This window comes from Xyrauchen texanus, chromosome 24, assembly GCF_025860055.1.
Source record: "Xyrauchen texanus isolate HMW12.3.18 chromosome 24, RBS_HiC_50CHRs, whole genome shotgun sequence".
Lineage (NCBI taxonomy): Eukaryota > Metazoa > Chordata > Actinopteri > Cypriniformes > Catostomidae > Xyrauchen > Xyrauchen texanus.
Window position 1 is genome coordinate 20,150,850 of NC_068299.1, and position 16,957 is coordinate 20,167,806.

The 16,957-nt window shown below is 39.6% G+C and overlaps 1 protein-coding gene across 2 annotated transcripts in view; it reads left to right on the plus strand.

The window, feature by feature from the left end:
• LOC127618260 (adenosine kinase-like) overlaps positions 1-16,957 on the plus strand; it is a 272,393-nt gene that overhangs the window by 218,988 nt on the left and 36,448 nt on the right. The window lies entirely within an intron of this gene.

A 16,957-nucleotide genomic window follows, 5' to 3' on the forward strand; every position in this document is an offset into this window, starting at 1 on the left:
TTATACAGTGCCGCATCCCCTCATAAATACTGGATCACCTCTCCCTCTAGTCTTAGAATGTGGAAACATTGATTGGCCTTGTTTGCACATAACATGTCAAAATAATATGAGTTATCTGCCTGAATAGCTGGGAAATGCAAATGTCGTGTTTCTCTGGTGGGGGGGGGGTTGCTTATAAATTCACATTTAACGGCAGTGGCAAAGTAAATGTGAGTTTAGGAACAGTATGTTTAAATAATTAAAGTGGCTTTTCTTTTTTTTCAAATGCAGAGCTATCCGCCTGAATGTGTTTCATCTCAGTATGAATAATTGTCTTCCAGAATCACTCAAGGTGCGATCAACGTGACTGGAACGCAAAGCAGATTCTGGCAGCAGAGTAAGTTAGAGAGAGAGAGAGAGAGAGAGAGAGAGAGGAGAGAACAGGGAGGGAGAGATTGAGAGCATGCAGGGGGCAAGAGAGAGAGAGAGAGAGAGAACGAGCAGTTTGCATCGCACAGAGTAAATATATAAATGGCAAGCTCTGTCACACTCTGTGAGTACCTCTTCACTGATTTCACACACATCATGTTGATTTATGGCTCAGAGAAAAAGGAATCTTTGACATATCGGTCTTTACCCTGATTTTAGTTGCTGAAATAAACATCTCAAGAGTGAGGATGGCAATGTAGCTGAAATGTAAACATTTGGTGACAGAATTATAGAGTTGAGAGAAATCGGCCACATTCAAGTTTCAGGCCCAAGCATGCTAAAAAGTGTCGTCAGGGACAATTGTTTTTGATGGTGCCATATTCAATTCATTCAGATATGCCTCCAAATATCAGCTGACTTTCCACATCAACTTGCCTTCAGACTGACATTCAGGGCCTAGTTACACTTTGTCGATTCATCCGTCTTGATCAGTCAGATTGCTCTCTGATTGCATACCATGTAAATGAGTTTCCACAAAATGGATATAAATCCGATCAAATATTCCTGTGCTATTTGTAAGGGATAATCTTCAGTCAGCCATCATTATCGCAAAAAAAGTCCAGACAGTGTGGTCTGGACTTGGTGTGGTCTTGTTTCACCATGAAGGGTGTGGCAGAACGACCTGCCCCTCCCTCTAGTCATCGTCGCCCTACATCTGAGGGCCGTTCTTCAGCCAGGCTCAAGACAGGAGTGGGCAGGAGAGAGAAGAGGCGCATAATTAATAAGCCTTGTTTGGGCAGTGGGATGGAACAAAGCACATCTGATGTGTGTTTGCCCTAGTCACCACTTCCAAATAAACGTAGAGCACACCTCTTCTGTGGTAGCCGGTTTCTACCTCCTTGTGTGCACACACTGGCATCCTCACACATCCAGCAGCTGAGCGGGTACGGTTCCGGACGAATTAGATGCGTGCCGGACACGGAACCCCTGGCACGAATTAGATGTGTCGCCAGGGGATTGAAACATGTGTCGCTTTCCCCGCACATACACTGCGGCCCTGGGAAGACAGGCCGCTGAGGAAGCCGCAGCGCCACGGACCAATAGGGGAAGCGCGTGCAGCAGCTGTACTATGCCAACATCCTGGATCTTCCTCTGGATACTCCCCATCCTACACGACGCCCTCTTTCACCATGAGGACGCCAGATTCCTCTTTATTTTCTCCCTTTTTTTTTACATTTTATGTTTACATATTATTTCTAATAAATGGCGCCACATCCACTGTGTCTATCGCTTGCTCACCCCACCACAAGGGGTTTATATACAGCTCTATATAATATATATATGAAAAATGAATGAAAGCCAAGCGATGCACTCAGCATTCATTCAATCATATATATATATATATATATATATATATATATATATATGATCAAATATATATATACATCCTGTCCTGTGGAGATGTTTGTTTCTTTCAGTGTCTATGATTGAGTTGCACAAGTGATTCCTGCTCTGCGCTCTCCTTTAAATATTGGGATGCCTGCTGGACTAGCACGCACTTGCATACTCTAGAGACAGCGCATGCGTCACTCTAACGAAACAACAAATGAGCGTGTCAGATGCGCTTATGATGCACCAAACACTAGATTTTTGTCATTTAATTTGCTTGGATGACCGGCAAACATTTTTTAATGCCATGGAAACCCTGTCCATGTTTCTTAAACTCTCGGTCTCATGTGAAGCCCTGCCCACTGATAGATATGCCCACGCTGCTCACATGGATATTTCCATATTGCGATATTGTCACATTTATGTGTTTTGTTCTTGTTTTCATGTTTTTCATTTTAAAGTTTAGTTCCTGTTCCTGTTCAGGTCATGTGGTTTCATGGCACGTGTTCCTGGTCATGTGATATCCTGTTTCCCTCCATGTTCATGTGTCTTGTTTTCATTGGTTCATAGTCTTATTATCAGTTGTCTTGTTTACTTGTTACCCATGTCTGTGTATTTAAGGCCTCATGTTTGCCATTGTCTCTTGTCAGGTATTGTTTATGTAACGTTGTTTGGTAGTCAAGTTATGTTATGTCAATTCATGTCAAGTCTAGTTTAGTTCATGTTTTCTGTTCACGGTTTCTGGATTTCACGTTGATGTAAATAAACTCTTGGGTTCTACATTTCTTCATCATCATCATCATCTGCCTGTCTTTGCCAGCATCGTTACAGATATAAAAGAAAAAGCTAAATCTTTGTCGATTGACTCTTTATATATTCACTACAATATATATTACCCAGGCCTTGTATTGAGTATTGAGAATACAGAGAGCCATGCAATAAGCAAATATAAGAGTTTACTTCTGCAACATAAACTTGTGCTACTTCGTACTGTACCTATTGTTGGATAATAAAGCATTAAAGCAATAAAAATATGCATTATTGTGGTTGTAGGCTCTCATAGAAAGTCATACATAAAATACAAACTCCCAATAAACAAGGTGATTATATTAGAACTCTGAAAAAGATGTTACTAGACATGCCATACCATTTGAAGATACGTTTTTCTTTGCATCTGAAAAAATTTGACAAAATTCATAAGTGTGAAAGAACATTTTTGCGATACAAATAGTCATCTTGTGAAAATCTGAAAGCTTTATAAAAGTGAAAGTCTGCTTAGCATTAATTAATTTCCCTTGCTTCAAAAAAATGCCTTGTTAATAAATCAATTAACATCTCAAGAAGGTAGATAAGAGTGTTATTTTCTCTCTCTAGGCTCGCAGTGTGATCCGATTTTCATCTGTTTTACTTAAATACGCTTAGATGTTGAATCTGCCTCAGGGTAATTGATGTTCTATTGGCTGCTGTTCTTCCTACGGATTACTATGAAAGAGATGTTTTATTAGCTTTAATATGGACACAGAATTGGACCCCCTAATAACCATGATTATTAAAAGAGATCTCTTATGACAATCACTGACAGCTGTATTATGGCTTGTATGGAACTGATGGCATCAAATGAGTAGAGGGATATTATGGGTAAGCTTAATTAAGCTTGTGCTGTTGTCCTGAAAAATTATTTTTATGCCTTAAACCGGCATTATACACCCCTCTGATCAACTGAATCAAATCAGTTATTGAGAAGCCAGTGGCATGAATATGCAATTGTGTGTCCGAGGCCTCAGCAAATTAGGATGGATGAGGTGTGTGCACATCTATGATATGTTACAATTGATATGAAGATTTGTTTCGGGTGATTTGATCTCAAGTGAACAGAGCTAAATTCAGCTGTAGAAGGGGTCCAAAACTTTTGCAAGTTGCATTTACTGTAATCAGAACAGACCTACAACCCATTTTGAGTCATGATCTAGCAGTTTAGAACCACTTATCTACAGCACTAAACAAACAAAGTGTTAGTCCAACCAGCACTCCTAAATCACAGACTTGACTCGGCTCACTTTTAAATTCTATCTCAGTGACAAATTGACTTCAACAAGCCCTGGAATCCACCGCAGTATTAACCTCTCCATTAACACCTTGCAAGACTCCCACAATGCCACTCCCTTCTCTACTCCTTGGGAACAATCAACTTTTTAGTGGTGATTAGAGGCCGTGTTTGGGGAAGTAATTTAAAGCCCCCTATGCAATTTAGCTGGAGCAAGTTGGCGCCAATAGGGGAAACGGCAACATGGGACTCTGTATCCCACAGCAGCTGCTCATAAGAGTCTCCACAGCCCCACTGCCCCAAACACAGCACCTGTCTGCAGGAGAGAAATGGGATGGAAAGCCTTCTTTATTCCCTGAAGGGCTCTTGCCTTTCTCTGGTCTGTATGATCCAGTTGTGATGTGTCTTGATGGGTTAATTATGAGAATAGCTCTGACAGTTGATATTCAGATCAAAGTGAACAGGCTCCTTTTTGGTCCCTCAGGCATATATGTATTCACACCAGCAGATAGCTATGCAGACATAAGTGCCTGAGAGTGAGGTGGGAAGGCTAATTTATACACTCTCCTCCCAAATCTCCCACTCTGAAAGTCCCACTCTCTCTCTCTCTCTCTCTCTCTCTCTCTCTCTCTCTCAAGTCTCCATATCTGACTCTCCCCTCCACCTCGCCAAAAAAACGTGATCCTAAAATTAAACGACTCTTTAGAAGTGAATGATTAATCTAATGAAGCTGCAGAGGTGTTCTACTTCTGCTAATGTAGCCTTTGCATTCTAATAAGTCACAGGTATGCACTTTAATCATAATTGAAATGCCAAGCAGGGTTAAAGACAAACTGTGATCGCAGATGTGGAAGCAACAGTGTTTGTGTGTGTGTGTGTGTGTGTGTGTGTGTGTGTGTGTGTGTGTGTGTGTGTGTGTGTGTGTGTGTGTGTGTGTGTGTGTGTGTGTGTGTACTAATACATGTATACATACATACACACACACAGTACATCCGGAATGTATTCACAGCGCTTCACATTTTATGTTACAGCCTTATTCCAAAATTTATTAAATTCATTATTTTCCTCAATTCTACAAACAATACCCCATAATGTTAATGTGAAAGAAGTTTGTTTGAAATCTTTGCAAATGTATTAAAAATAAAAAAAATCACATGTACATAAGTATTCACAGCCTTTGCCATGACACTCAGAATTGAGCTCAGGTGCATCCTGTTTCCACTGATCATCCTTGAGATGTTTCTACAACTGGATTGGAGTCCACCTGTGGTAAATTCAGTTGATTGGACAGGATTTGGAAATGCACACACCTGTCTATATAAGGTCCCACAGTTAACAGTGCATGTCAGAGCACAAACCAAGCCATGAAGTCCAAGGAATTGTCTGTAGACCTCCGAGAAGGGTACAGAAAAATGTCTGCAGCATTGAAGTTCCCAGTGACCACAGTGGCCTCCATCATCCGTAAATGGAAGAAGTTTGGAACCACCAGGACTCTTCCTAGAGCTGGCCACCCGGCCAAACTGAGTGATCCGGGGAGAAGGGCCTTAGTCAGGGAGGTGACCAAGAACCCGATGGTCACTCTGACAGAGCTCCAGCATTTCTCTGTGGAGAGAGGAGAACCTTCCTGAAGTACAACCATCGCTGCAGCACTCCACCAATCATGCCACTCCTCAGTAAAATGCACATAACAGCCCGTCTGGAGTTTGACAAAAGGCACCCGAAGTACTCTCAGACCATGAGAAACAAAATTCTCTGGTCTGATGAAACGAAGATTGAACTCTTTGGCCTGAATGGCAAGTGTCATATCTGGAGGAAATTAGGCACCGCTCATCACCTGGCCAATACCATCCCTACAGTGAAGCATGGTGGTGGCAGCATCATGCTTTGGGGATGTTTTTCAGTGTCAGGATCGAGGGAAAGATCAATGCAGCAATGTTCAGAGACATCCTTGATGAAAACCTGCTCCAGAGCGCTCTGGACCTCAGACTGGGGCGAAGGTTCATCTTCCAACAGTACAACGATCCTAAGCACACAGATCCTAAGATAACAAAGGAGTGGCTACGGGACAACTCTGTGAATGTCCTTAAGTGGCCCAGCCAAAGCCCAGACTTGAATCTGATTGAACACCTCTGGAGAGAACTGAAAATGGCTGTGCACCGACGCTCCCCATCCAAACTGATGGAGCTTAAGAGGTCCTGCAAAGAAGAATGGGAGAAACTGCTCAAAAATAGGTGTGCCAAGCATGTAGCATCATACACAAAAACACTTGAGGCTGTAAGTGGTGCCAAAGGTGCTTCAACAAAGTATTGAGCAAAGGCTGTGAATACTTATTTACATGTGATTTTTCTTCTTTTTTTATATATATATATATATATATATATATATATATATATATATATATATATATATATATATATATATATACATACACACACATACACACACACACACAGTGCATCCAGAAGTACATTTATATATATACACTCACCTAAAGGATTATTAGGAACACCTGTTCAATTTCACATTAATGCAATTATCTAATCAACCAATCACATGACAGTTGCTTCAATGCATTTAGGGGTGTGGTCCTGGTCAAGACAATCTCCTGAACTCCAAACTGAATGTCAGAATGGGAAAGAAATGTGATTTAAGCAATTTTGAGCGTGGCATGGTTGTTGGTGCCAGACGGGCCGGTCTGAGTATTTCACAATCTGCTCAGTTACTGGGATTTTCACGCACAACCATTTCTAGGGTTTACAAAGAATGGTGTGAAAAGGGAAAAACATCCAGTATCGCGGCAGTCCTGTGGGCTGAAAATGCCTTGTTGATGCTAGAGGTCAGAGGAGAATGGGCCGACTGATTCAAGCTGATAGAAGAGCAACTTTGCCTGAAATAACCACTCGTTACAACCGAGGTATGCAGCAAAGCATTTGTGAAGCCACAACACGCACAACCTTGAGGCGGATGGGCTACAACAGCAGAAGACCCCACCGGGTACCACTCATCTCCACTACAAATAGGAAAAAGAGGCTACAATTTGCAAGAGCTCACCAAAATTGGACAGTTGAAGACTGGAAAAATGTTGCCTGGTCTGATGAGTCTCGATTTCTGTTGAGACATTCAGATGGTAGAGTCAGAATTTGGCGTAAACAGAATGAGAACATGGATCCATCATGCCTTGTTACCACTGTGCAGGCTGGTGGTGGTGGTGTAATGGTGTGGGAGATGTTTTCTTGGCACACTTTAGGCCCCTTAGTGCCAATTGGGCATCGTTTAAATGCCACGGCCTACCTGAGCATTGTTTCTGACCATGTCCATCCCTTTATGGCCACCATGTACCCATCCTCTGATGGCTAATTCCAACAGGATAATGCACCATGTCACAAAGCTCGAATCATTTCAAATTGGTTTCTTGAACATGACAATGAGTTCACTGTACTAAAATGGCCCCCACAGTCACCAGATCTCAACCCAATAGAGCATCTTTGGGATGTGGTGGAATGGGAGCTTCGTGCCCTGGATGTGCATCCCACAAATCTCCATCAACTGCAAGATGCTATCCTATCAATATGGGCCAACATTTCTAAAGAATGCTTTCAGCACCTTGTTGAATCAATGCCACGTAGAATTAAGGCAGTTCTGAAGGCGAAAGGGGGTCAAACACAGTATTAGTATGGTGTTCCTAATAATCCTTTAGGTGAGTGTGTGTATATATATATATATATATAAATATACTTTGAAAAATTAAAATTTAAAAAAACTTCTTAAACTACTTCAGAGTTCTCATCAAAAAAACATTCCATGTGCAGCAATGAGAGCTTTGCAGATCCTTGGCATTCTAGCAGTTTGTCCAGATACTCAGGTGACATTTCACCCCACTTGCCATAGGTGTGGCTCCAGAGTACAGGCATCAGTGTAACTTTCATTCTTTCGACGATAAATGTGAGTCTGACCATCACCCCTGCACGTTCACGCAGATGAGCAGGGACCCTGGGCATCTTTCTTTAGTGTTTTTCAGAGTCAGTAGAAAGGTTGCTTTAGTGTCCCAAGTTTTTACAACTGTGACCTTAATTGTGTTCCGTCTGTCTTAGTGTCTTAACGACCATCCCACAGGTGCATGTTCATTAATTGTTTATGGTTCATTGAACAAGCATGAAGAAAATATTGTTTATACCATTTACAATAAAGGTCTGTAAAGTTATTTGGATTTTTACAAAATTATCTTTAAAACACAGTGTCCTGAAAAAGGGATGTTTCTTTTTTACTGAGTTTATATATATATATATATATATATATATATATATATATATATATATATATATATATTTAAAGCACCAATCAGCCACAACATTAAAACCACCTGCAAAAGGGGGACCATTAAGGTCCCCCTTTTGCTGCCAAAACAGCGCCAACCTGCATCTCAGAATAGCATCGTGAGATGATATTCTTCTCACCACAATTGTACAGAGTGGTTATCTGAGTTACCATAGACTTTGTCAGTTTGAACCAGTCAGGCCATTCTCTTTTGACCTCTCTCATCTCTCTCATCAACAAGGAATATCCATCCACAGAACTCTTGCTCACTGGATGTTTTTTTTTGGCACCATTCTGTGTAAATTCTAGAGACTGTTGTACATGAAGATCTCAGGAGATCAGCAGTTACAGAAATACTCAAACCAGACCATCTGGCACCAACAATCATGCCACGCTCAATCACTGTGATCAAATTTTTCCCCATTCTGATGGTTGATGTGAACATTAACTGAAGCTCCTGACCTGTATCTGCATTATTTTATTCACCGCTTCCATACGATTGGCTGATTAGATAATAACTCTGAGGATTGCTGGTTTGAGTATTTCTGTAACTGCTGATCTCCTGGGATTTTCACACACAACAGTCTAGAATTTACTCTGAATATTTGCAAAAACCAAAAACATCTTGTGAGAGGCAGTTCTATGGATGGAAATGTCTTGTTGATGAGAGAGGTCAACAGAGAATGGCCAGACTGTTTGAACTGACAAAACTCTACAGTAACTCATATAACCACTCTGTACAATTGTGGTGAGAAGAATTTCTATCCTGAGATAAGCGTTTGTGCTGTTTTGGCAGCATGAGGGGGACCTGTATATCGTTGTAGTATATACTGTATATAAAGTGTGTGAAGGAGCGGGTAGACCACGGCAGCCAGGGTCTCAGGATTCCAGCTAAACATCTGTTTTTCAATAGGCAATTGCTGTATCCTGAATACATATAACAGACTTTTCAGCTTTAACAAGCTCTTCGCAAGTTGCTCTGCATGCATATTCCTCTCTCTCTCTGACTCCCCTATGTCTGAAATGAAACACCTCCTTTCTTGCCTCTGTCTTCAGAAAAAAAGCTGTTAGACATGAAGAGTTTGCATTTCTGATTTGCATTGTTCAAGGCCAAGAAAAGAGAGTAAAATATGAATGAGTAATGTTATCCGAGTATGTCAGACATTTAATCTGAGTTTGTCAGAGCAGTGCGGTCTGCAAAGAATGAGGTTTGGATTGAATGGAAATTCATATGAATATGCTTCCAGTGTATATGTCTCCATAGGTGCCTGTATAGACCCTTCCACTCTCTTGGCGATTAAGTGCTCTGTGAGCATGTGTTCATGTATAGCTACACTCTCTCATGGCTATCATGTGTTTGATAGTTATAATGATGAGATAATAGCAGGGTTGTACCCAGCCACTTTTCGTCATAGGATACCTACTGACCTAGAGCCCCTGACAGATTTACAGTGCACAGTCAGCTTATACTATAAAACAGTAACTTTTTTATTGAGCCCTTTAAAAAGCCACCAAATTAATACTTGCCTGCTTCCTGGGTCTAGCTTTGGGCCTATACAGTCTGTGGTTACGTTTTCCACAGCAGTCATGATTATCTACTTAGTTTTGCATTCTTTGCACACTGGTGTCGGTTCCGATCAGAACACTTTGTTAACCTTCCTCAAAACGAGCTGCATTTATTATTTCATCCATATTTATGAAGTGGCTTTTACTTGATGAAAAAATAAACCTTTTTGTTTTGTTACAGTTAAAAAAGCAGATCATTAGCAAATTTCAGCCTGATGTTTGACAATCAATTTAGGTTTTAAGTGTTGGATTCAATGTTGTGAACAGTCTTCTACTGTTTTATGTAATATGTAATGTAAAGCCTCACTTATGTCAGTAATTGTCGGCTGTGGCAATATCTTGAATGGGGAATGCTGTGGTAAGATGATAGATTCTGTTCTTTGCTGTGCTGTTAAGGGCTGGGCAAAATATTGACTTATATTCACAATGATTGTAATGCTCTTTTTATGTGGCCATTAAGTTTCGTGAAGGATGTGTCATTAGATTAGTTTTATGCTCCCCCTGTTTTGAAAATTGCAAGTATGAGAGCTTTAAGATTTTAATAGCGTTTCCAATTTAAAACTTGTTGAAAAATGACATTCAAGATGTGATGTTAATTTGCTATGTTCATTATGTTTCAATTAATTGATTAAAAACTCTGATTCAGTTATTTGTTTTAATTGACACTCAAAAATATTCCCAAAAGTCTCTGCATGATCTTTAAAACATTTGGTAAAAATGTGTTGGTAAATTTTATTAATTACTATTTATTGATTAATTCGAGGGTCTCATTCAAAACCTAGTGAGCGTCCTCCGGAGGCAGCATTTTCTTAGGAGAAACATACTTCATAGGAGCGCTCCTGATGCTAAGGCTGTTCCAAAAGGTAGATATCTTAATTTTGCTTGCTTATGATATATCGTTTTGGCCAAATTTGAATGTAGCATCGTATGTATCCTTCCCCAGGTAGGCAATCCCAGAATGCATCGTGATGAGCTTGACAGAAAAATAAATGCAATTTGGCGGATATTATGTTCCAAGTTAATTAATGAAAATTATATATAGTATACACGCTTCCATTGTTAGAACGCAAAGACATTTTCACCTTTCACCATGGATACATTAAATTGATAAAAAATACTACCAAAATCATTAATTGCTGTTATTATTACGTTTGAAATAATTGTTTTAAGTGGTATTTATTCAATTTTTTTTCTTTACTGTGTGACCTACACCTTACAAAAGCATTCTAACATGCTTATTTGGTAATCAAGAACAATATTTGAAAATACAGTGGGTTCTTTCCCCATTTGCTGAGGTATTGAGTTCTTTCAAGTTGCTTTAAACGTGCAAGTCAAATTTTGGTTGTAAAAATATGCAAAAAGAAAACCATTTCTCCTAAAATTCCATTTTCTCCTAAAGTTTTTTTGTTTTAGAGAGATGAAGGCTATCCCATGCATTACTATTTTGAAAAAAGTGGATGGCCAGATGCACAACAAAGACAAATCACAGTCTCTACTTTGAGAAACAGACTCCTAACAGGTCCTAAAATAGCAGCTTCTAAATGCCAAAGACCTGCATTGCTGCAAGAGGATTCTTTGAAAAACAGAAAAATTAAAGTATACAACATTTATTTAAACAGAAAAAGCCGTTTGTAACATTCTAAATGTCTCTAAATCATCTCTAAACTACATAATGTGCATTGTGACTGAAACACATTCCTATTTCAGGTTTATTCTCATTTACGTACTGTATGTCCAATTATTTTGGCTGTTAAGTTAACACACTGTACAAAACTAATCTAATGCAATATCATAAAGGAAACTTATCCTCTGTGATATTGCAGCAATTATCCAGATATGGAATGAGATTATTATGCAAACTGTTATCAACTCCTACATGCCAACTGAATAAAATAAGGCAAATATAAACATTTCACACATTTAGTGAGCAATATGATTGATTCTACACTAAACACTAAAACTGGTTGTTCTGTATATGTATTACTGTTTGACAGTTAATAATAATAAAGTCTTAATTAACATTATGGTTATTTAGCATATCAAGAGATTGTCATTAATTAAATTGTTTTTTGATTTCTCACATCTTCTTTATATATATAACATCCATCCCTTGTGCATTTTAGCTGGTGAGGCTTTTCAGACAGATAAACAGGACCACAGGTCAGGGAAGTACAGTACAGAACTGTGAGCAAGAGTGTTACCCACTAGGACAGTGTATTTTGAACAAGAGGGGGCAAACGGATATGGAATTTAAGACAAGAATGCAATACCGAATTTATGCGGATTGATAGAAGCGGAGAACCCATCTGTGCGAACAATGGTGTGAAGAACCGGACGGCGGGGGGAAAAAATTATGTTCAGTGAAAAGTCAAAAGAAGATCGCAATTTATGAAATTGTAACTATATCTAATATTATTAGTAAAACATGGGAATTTGTTGCATGGGCATTTTTTGCCCCATATTTTGAATTTCAGTTATATTTTTGTCCATTTCTGAGGCATTTTTGCCCCGATTAATTTACAACACTATTGGCATTGTATCTTTCTCTTTTTTTATGATTAACATTTTTATTTCTATTAAAACACAGAAAAACAAAACATAAATACACAAAATCAACTTTATACACCCACTACCACTCCTCCTCCTCTTCCTCCCCAAACTCAAACACCCCTGTGTTCTTACATGAACACATATGAAGGCAAACAAAACCAAACATCTAATAGAAGGAATAAGAGAAAAAGAAATATGTATGTATATGTGTATGTGTATGTATACGCATGTATGCATATGTATATGTATATGCATGTGTGTGTATGTATGTATGTAGGTATGTATGTATGTGTATATATATATATATATATATATATATATACCGGAAAACAAGTTGAAGAAGATTGACAAGTCTGGCCTGCCTGGGAAATGCAAGTGCTGGATCTACCAACATGGCCTGCTCCCGAGACTCATGTGGCTTCTCACCGTATATGAGGTGCTCCTATCAACTGTTGAAGTAATGGAGAGGAAGTTCAACAAGCACCTTAGAAGATGGTTGGGAATACCCCCGAGCTTTACATCCTTGGGCTCTACATAAGGTCGGGCCATCTCCAGCTTCACCCTGTCATCAGCGGTGGAGGAGTTTAAAGTAGACAAATGTAGACTGTCCCTGATATATAGCGACTCTCAAGACAAACTCACCAGGGAAGCTGGAGTTAGAACAAGATCTGGCAGTAAGTGGGCCACCAGCACCGCAATTAACCAGGCAGAATGTTCTCTCAGGACCAAAGACATCATTGGAAATCCTTGCACTGGAAAACATTGTCTAGGAACAGCACGTTTCCAGCAGTGGTCAAAGTCCACCCCTAGGGAGAAGAGAACTAGGATCCAGGATGAAGTCCGAAACGAGGGAGAAGAGCAAAATCCATCGAGCTTGCAACTCAAGGCATCTGGACGAGGTGGAACCTCCCGAAGAGAACAATCACATGGTGTGAACTGTGGCGGCTAGAGCCCTTCCGTATCCTTTCTGCTCTGAGCAGTGTATGACACTTTACCAACCCCAGTCAATTTGCACAGATGAGGGAGGACCCACTGTGCGAGCTGTGTGGTGGGAAAGGAACGATGGCGCACATTCTGTCAGGGTGTAAGATCGCATTGACACAGGGGAGATACAGGTGGCGCCATGACAGGGTGTTGGCAGAGCTTGCAGACATCCTGGAGCATGAAAGGAGGAAGAAACAACCAGTCAAAGCAAGACCACTGTTGAGTACCATCGCCTTTGTGAAAGAGGGCCAAAGATCTGTCGTCCACAGCCAAGCCAGGCAGAATCTTCTGCAGACAGCCCAGGGATGGGAAATTGAGGTTGACCTCGGGAGAAAACTCCACTTCCCCGAGGCGGTACTGGCCACAACTCTAAGGCCCGACATCATCATGTGGTCTCCAGAGGGAAAGAAAATCATCCTGTTGGAGTTGACGGTGCCGTGAGAGGAGGGCTGTGAGGAAGCTGCAGAGAGGAAAAAAGCCAAATACAAGCAACTTGTCCAAGACTGCCAGGACAAGGGGTGGACAATATGGCTGATGACTGTGGAGGTCGGGTGTCGAGGGTTCCCAGCCCAATCTATGTGGAATTTATTTACAAAGGTTGGACTGAGAGGCCTACTTGAGGAAAGCAGCAGTTCGTAGGCTGGGAGAAGCATCAGCTTTCAGAGCCAAAGCTTTGGATTTAGAGCAGTTGACTTTGTATCCTGAGAACTTGGAAAAGGAATTTATAAATCTGTGGAGGCAAGGCATAGATCTAGTGGGTTCAAAGATGAATAATAAAATATAATCTACGTAAAGCAGAAGCTTGTGCACCACACCTCCTGCCACCACCTATGTAAAATCATCCACCTATCTTATCGCTGCTGCTAATGGTTCCAGAGCAAGACAGAAGAATAATGGGGAAAGAGGGCAACCCTGCCGAGTTACCCTATTCAGTGTAAAATAATCTGAAATGAATCAATTTGTTTGTACCGCTGCTACGCTTCTATGTTATCAGAAGAGCTACAGCCCCAAATAAACCCCACCTGATCTATATGTATAAGAGATGTCATAACTTAATCGGTTAGCCAAAACATTTTTACATCTAGCTGGATCAGGGAAATTGGACGGTAACTTTTACACTAGCTTGGATCTTTGTCCTTTTTTAAGAATCAGACTGATCTGGGCCTGTGTTTTGGTTGGGGAAAGATTTCAATTCTTAAATGATTCTGTATAAACTTCTAACAAAAGTGGAGCCAATTATGTAGCATAAGATATTAAAAAAAATTTCAGCAGCAAAGCCATCTGGCCCTGGAGCCTTGCCAGTAGGCAGGACCTTAATTACCTCGTCAAGCTCCTCCAAGCTTATTGCATAATCAAGATAATTTTTTTGCTTAGTCGTCAATTTAGGGAGTTCTAATGGTTCCACAAAGTTTCTAATATCTTCATCAGTAAACAAAGATGTGGAACTATAGAGTTAAAGATATAATTTAAAAGCATCATTAATATCAATGACCGAGGTAAATATTTCACCACCAGCATATTTTACTGAGGGAATGGTAGAAAAAACTCTCTCTGTTTTATATATCTAGCCAAACATTTTCCTACTTTGTCCCTGACTCCAAGTATGATTGTCTTGCCCTGAATAATCAAAACTCCACCTTCCGTGACAAAATAATATTATATCTGTATTTCAATTCTTTGAGGCCACCAGACAACATTCGGCGCTTCAGCTCTGCCTCGGCACTTTTAATATTTCCTTCCAACTCCACAAGTTCTCGTGCTTTGGATTTTTTTTGAATGAGTTATACTGTATGATTCGACCCCTAAGACCCACCTTAAGTGCCTCTCAAGCCACGCCCACAGAGGATACTGAGGACCAGTTGGTCTCCATATAAACATTGATTTCAGCCTTTAACATTTGTTTGAATTCAGGATTTTTCAATAGGGATACGTTAAAGTGCCAACTATATGATTTCTTTTTCTCCATATATGGCAACACCTCTAAACTCACCAGGGCGTGATGTGAGACTAAAATATTTCCAATTGAGCAATCCACAACAGATGAAATGAGGGATTTAGATATAAAAAAAACAATCTTTTTTAGAATAAATCTTATGAACTGATGAAAATAATGTATAGTCTGGCATTGTATCTGGCATTGTATCTTTCTAAGGTATTTAAAAAGTTTGTTTTAGACATATAGTAGCAATCATAGTAGCATGTAAACAAGATTTATCCACATATGTCAAACTACATTGTGTTAATGTTTGACAAAGTTAAAACATTGCATACTTTAAAAACAAGTGAATTTTGATCAGTGGTTAAACATGTTCAGATGGTTCCCTCGTACTTGAATGAATGGTTCTTTTCAAGAATGAAATGAAATATGCAGAAAATCACAGTATTACAGTTCTTGTACATTGAAAGGGCAGAAAGTCTTGGAGAGACTAGATAAGAGGACACCAGCAGCAGTTTATGCAAGCTGCTGTGCTCATGATGCTGTGCCCTGCGGGCTTCTGTGGTGCAGCGCACAGCACGTTTTAGTTTATATACATATTTAGTGCTTATAACTTGATGATTTCTTCCCAAAAATTCTGAAATATTATGTATTTTTTTGTACTTTGTAATTGTGTTAACTATTATTTATTTATGCTTAAAAAAAAAGTACTGTAACGAGAGTATTTGTAATTCATTACTTTCCACTTCTGGCACTATTTGAATGATGAGTTGCTGCCTGTGTAGAGAGTTCCATAACAATCTCTTGAGGCATCACAGAGAGGCAGCTCACTAAGTTTTGTAAAAGACCCATAGTGAAAAGTGTTATAACTTTCACTATCCCTTCTTGTATTGAAATGTTTGAATGTGTTAAAGAAGATGTTTTAATAGTGATTAGCAAAAGAGACATTGATGTTATTTTCGTGAATCAATTTAAACTGTTCATTTCAGTGAACTGATTCAAAACTTTGATTTAATGAATCAATTGCATCAACACTCAGAAATGTTCATGAAGGTCTCTGTGGCTTCTTTTTATGTTTAAAGAGATTTTAGCAAAATAAGCGTTTATTGCAATGTATTTTTTAATTGTTGCATATGAAAAGTGTAAAAAATATATATAATTTTATTAATTTGAAAAACATTATGGGAAAACATGCCTTGATTATTTAACTTAATTTTTTTACTGTATTTTCTATTAATAATTGTTTTCTATTTTTACTTTCTTTTTGTATTTTACAACTTGGCTACAATGGCTGTTTGGTCAAAATGAGGGTTTTCTGATTTAAAAAATATCACGTCAATTTTAGGCCATTTAAAAAAACAAATACATTAATATCGAGCTATACAGTATAATAAATACTATCAAAAGGTTGAAAAATACAGTATGCAATGCCCTCTCCTAGTGCTGATTACCCAGACTACAGAAAAGAGTCGTCTTAGCCAGACTACATGAAAGCAAAGCATTTTAGTTGAACATGGAGGTGTTGGAGGGACACAGAGGTGATGAGGCAGCTGGGACACTGCACTGCTTCATTAACAAAACTGTCAAGGGCTGGTGGTAGCTGTGGCCAAACAGCCTCTCGAGCCTGCTTTTGGCAGCGGGACGAGTGGACATGTGATAGATTCAAAGCTTTGGCAGGGTTGCACTGCCTCGGCCCCTCTTACTGAGGCTTTGTGTGACTTGGGGTGGGGGGATGGTATCGAACCACCAGCACTCAACCCCTTGGC